Genomic DNA, 5,130 nt, shown 5'->3' with positions numbered 1-5,130 from the left:
ACAAAGATGAGAAAAGTAACCAACATAACTTTCTTTCTAGCACTGACAATATTTTTTCAGGAAGGAAGAAAATAGAAACTGATAGTGCATCTCTCTGCTCACTTAACCAACTCATATTGGCCAATGCAATGTCCTGTAGCATCTTTGCATTGAAGTCAAGAAAATAAACTTTTACCGCTGCCAGCGCAACTGTGCCACAGCCGCGAGGAGACCAGCCGCCCGACTTCTCCCCTCGCCGGCCTCTGCGTCCTCGGATTTGTTCCAACAATCTGTTAAAACATGGTGGATTACTAAAGTTCTGGGCGTGCAGAGACATGCCTCACCTGAGGACATTAAAAAGGCGTATCGGAAACAGGTACTTAAATGGCATCTGGACAAAAATAAAGAAGAAGCAGAGCGGAAATTCAAACAAGAAGCTGAGGCATATGAGGTGTTATCGGATGCAAAAAAGCGGGACATCTATGACAAAAACGGCAAAGAAGGATTAAATGGTGGAGGAGGAGGTGGAAGTCATTTGGACAGTCCATTTGAGTTTGGCTTCACATTCCGGAATCCAGATGATGTCTTCAGGGAATTTTTTGGTGGAAGGGACCCATTTTCATTTGACTTCTTTGAAGAACCATTTGATGATTTTTTTGGGAGCTGAAGGGCTTTCCGAGGAAATAGAAGCCGAGGTACAGGCTCGTTTTTCTCTGCCTTCAGTGGATTTCCTTCCTTCGGAAGTGGATTTCCTGCTTTTGACACAGGATTCAGTTCGTTCGGGCCACCAGGACACTGGGGTCTCATTTCATTCTCTTCAGCATCATTTGATGGCAGCAGAATGGGCAACTTCAAATCAATATCAACTTCTACTAAGATAGTTAATGGCAAAAAAATCACTACAAAGAGAATTATGGAGAATGGTCAAGAAAGAGTAGAAGTTGAAGAAGACGGGCAGTTAAAGTCCTTGACGGTAAATGGAAAGGAGCACCTGCTATGCTTGGATAACAAGTAATTCAACACACGCATCTAACAGAAATGTTAAACCACAACAAGCACCATTTGAGGAATAACAGGAACTTTTATTTGAAGATTTTAAATGAACTCGACTTTCTGTATGACTGTACCTAATCTAAAGTATTTATAAAACAGCTCATCGGAGCCCCTATTTGTCATAGACTTTTGAGTTTGTTGTTAGGACCACAAAATAGGACCATTTTTTGTCTTTAAAACTGTTGTAACCTCTGTATGCACTTTACTTTAAACAAAACAAAACAAACCGTAATCCGAGGTCAGCCCTGTGACTCTTGAGTAGTGCTAGGACGAGACTGTTCTGACACCAGCATGGATCTGATTCCCATTGTGTAAAACTGTGAGTGAATAGTGTCAGCCTGCTGAGAAGCTAACGTTGCCAGATGAACCTTCTGCAGAAATATTTCAACTTTATTTTCAGCATTTAGTAATGAATGCTATTACTGCATCAATGGTAATACATTTCTGGTTTAGTGTAAATTAAGGATGTTTTCTAGTTGTGCATGGATGTTGGCAAATTCGTCAGTTCTGAAAATTGTTTAAGTATGTAATGTTAAGCTTAGGTTTAAGAAAAACTGGTAATTTGGGTCTTTGTCATTTGCTTAAAAAAAGAAAATAAATGCAAATGTGTTTGGTGCATTCTTTCATAAAAAAAAGAAAATAAACTTTTTAAGTGATGCACATTGATGCATAATAAAATAGAATTCTGTATGTAGGAAAAAAAAGAAAGATGCTATTGACTAATTAACTCCCACATATAGGGTTTCACATCAAGGATTTCTAAAAATTTTCTGGATACCCAAACTGGAGTGCCTGCAAATAAACTCAAAGATAATTGTGTGAAGATAGTTTTTAGGAAAATGATATTAGGAGCAGCATGTATAATGGGAGACACTACTATAGCATAGTTGTGATAGAGACAGAAACCAGAGAGTTTCCTGGAAAACATTGAGACTGGGATGACTGCTCAGAGATACCTCAACTGGAGCAAGAAGGACTGGCCTTATATTGTGCATCATCAGTCAGCAACTCAGTGCTGGCAGCTCACAGAAAGGGCATTATGACCTAGGGAAATTAAACCATTTCTGCCAAGGGTGATTCCTAAAGAAGGACTCAGCACTAAATTGGCCGAAACTAATACTCCTGGGAAATAAATACTTGAGACCTGAAGTGGCAATCTAGACAGCACATCTCAACAGCCGCAGCACCAGGCTATTAATAACTTGACCATCAGGAGTTGAAGTGTAGGCTCTCAGTGCTGAGATCACAGAATGTGATATTTGTGAAGCTCAGAGTAACACACAAGAAGAATGAAACATTGCTAAGTGTACTTCTTTTGATGCAAATGCTAGAAAATTACTTTTTGAAAACTTCCAACACTGTAACCTTAAATAAACATGTAGTTTTAGTAAAAAACTGAACTTTTAGGAAGGTATACTACTATCTGAACAGTTGATGACTTTCCAGAAAGGAAAATAAAGTAAGTAACTGCACAAACATTTTTAGAATCTTATTCTGTAATAATAATACTATTGTTGGGGGAGGCTGCTTCTTAGTTTCCTAGCTTCCCAGACTCATTTCTCGGCCATCCTGACTTGAAATAATCACATAGAAACTATGTAAATTAAATCATTGCTTGGCCAATCACTTAAGCATATTGCTAACTAGCTCTTATATCTTAACCTATTTATATTACTTTATATTTTTCCATGAGATTTGTGGCCTACCGGCAAGGTTCCAGCTAACAGCTTACATCTTTCTCTCCTAGTGACTAATGGCTTCTCACTGACTCTTCCTTCTCTCTCTCTCTCTCTCTCTCTCTCTCTCTCTCTCTCTCTCTCTCTCTCTCTCTCTGTCTGGCTTTACTCTGTTGAGCCATTGGCCCAAAACACCTTCTTTATTAACCAATGGCAATAAAACACATTCACAGCATTCATTACCTCCCACATCATCTCCCTTTTCTGTGTAAATAAAAAGGAAGGTTTTAACTTTAGCAAGATTATGTATAACAAAACAGGTGTCAAGAATGAATTACAGTTGCACCACTTATATCTACTTTATCTTTTATCATAACTAAGAGAAACTATAACTATCTATTCTTCAACTTCATCAAAGACTCCAGAAGGATATAATATTACCTAATTAAACAGGAAGTTCTTTATAAGCAACTTTCAAAACTCTAGAATTGACAGAGACATCTCGCTGCCTGGACAGTCACCCAAAGTTCTTCTGTAATGTTGTGGACACCCATCTTCAGCCTACTGGCTCATAGTATCCAGCAGACTTTTCCTTGAAGCAGCAAATTTCAAAGACAGTTCTGTATATATTGGCAGTTTGTCAGTCACTTTATTCTGTGGCCTGCAGAATGTCTGGCAGACTCCTACATGAAGCAGGAACCCTGAAGGTTTGTCTCACTTTCATTAGGCAACTTTAGTAGTCATTTTTCTTTTTGTCCCACAAGTCCAGTCAAGCAGTTCAGATAAGAATAGGTTCTTGCCCAGATGGCTAACCAACTCCATAAGGAGCCTCTTCATTGCCCATCATCTTCTTGAAGTAGATTGGTGCTACCAGGAGGACATCTGTCTCATTGTTACAAAAAGTCCTGAGTTCTTAAAAAAATTAAATGCCATATCCTGTTATTCTTTGAATAATTTTAAGAATATCCACCTACCTGAAATATATCTCTATATATCTAGAAAACCTAACATGACTTCAAGCTTGACTATTATAGATAACTATCTTTTAACCTGTATTTCTTAATTATACATTGTCAAATGAGCTGCACAAACACAATACCTTAACCAAAAGAAGATATCTTAAATTTGTATCAATAGATCAAGATCCATACCAATGCAAAGTGTTCACCTCTGTAACATTTCCCCCTTTAAATGTAAACACACATCTATAAACAATCATTTAGGGAATTTGGACATTGTTCTCTAAACTACTTCATGCTGATTGGGGCACTGTTAATAAGGCCTTTCATGGGGTATCCTGTGTGGTAGGTCCATCTCAGCTAGCAGTCCTGAAGCTGTCATGGATATTGGACCATCTGGGCCATGGCTTGTTTGATCAAACCATATTAACTGGTAAGGAATTCACAGCTTCTTATCCTCTGTGAAAACAAAAGCAGAACCTCTTTTCCAAAGCTATAATACCTCTGAAGATTTTATGAAAATCAATAGAACTCATCTTCATAAAGAGTGATGGTGCATGCTGATAGTTCCAATATTCGTAGAGGTAAGACAGGAAGACCATACTTTAAGACCGTCCTTGCCTATGTATAAAGGCCTTGTTGATTAGAGAAAGTATAGAAAGAGAGAGAAAGAGGGAGAGAGGGAGAGGCAGGGAGAGAGAACAGGATAGCAAATTGAAAAGAAGGAATGGGTTGAGGAAGACTAAGAATTACATAGAGGAGGAAAATTAATCAATAATCTTTGGACCCGTACAGCAATCAGCTAAGACATTGATCCCTATAAATACAGATTTGGTAGCTTGGAGACATTTGTTCAAAATTTTACAACCAAATATGAATTTGACACAAATTTCTACACTTCTAATTTCAAGAGGATTATATCTTACATAACTGTATTTGGGAGAAAGAGAAGTAAGAAATGTGAAAGGCTAGAGATATTGGTGCAGAAATGTCTGTATTCTGTCAATCATGTTTTAAATAAATGCTGATTGACCAGGCAGGAAATATAGGTGTGAAATCCAGACAGGAATTAAAAATTATGTAATAAGAACAGGAGAATTCTGGGAAGGAGGAAGTTGATTCCTCCCACTCCTGCCCAGAACACCAAAGCAGTAGAATGTGATCTGCCTCACTGAAAAAGGTACTGAGCCACATGGCTAACATAGATCAAAAAAATGGGTTAATCAAGGTGTGAGAGTTAGTCAGTGAGAGGCTAGAGCTAATGGGCCAATCAGCTTTATAACTTATAGAGACCTATGTGTGATTTTCTTTGGGGTTAAACAGTTGTGGGGTACCGGGCAGGAAAGAAACCCCAACAAACAAGCCAGGCCCCTGTTCGTGTCACAAGAAATTCAGAAATTCTTTCTAATCCCTTTTGTTTTAATGAACGAGTATGGTACTCTGCCATACTGTGAAGTATCATG

The 5,130-nt window shown here is 38.2% G+C and overlaps 1 pseudogene; it reads left to right on the top strand.

Moving 5' to 3' along the window:
• Positions 1–279: 279 nt before the first annotated feature.
• Positions 280–1,175, top strand: LOC142840798 (dnaJ homolog subfamily B member 6 pseudogene; annotated as a pseudogene).
• Positions 1,176–5,130: the final 3,955 nt, after the last annotated feature.

The sequence above is a fragment of the Microtus pennsylvanicus genome, chromosome X (assembly GCF_037038515.1).
Source record: "Microtus pennsylvanicus isolate mMicPen1 chromosome X, mMicPen1.hap1, whole genome shotgun sequence".
NCBI classification, from domain to species: Eukaryota; Metazoa; Chordata; class Mammalia; order Rodentia; family Cricetidae; genus Microtus; species Microtus pennsylvanicus.
The sequence above is the reverse complement of the archived record's forward strand: the minus strand, read 5'-3'. Positions and strand labels throughout refer to the sequence as shown.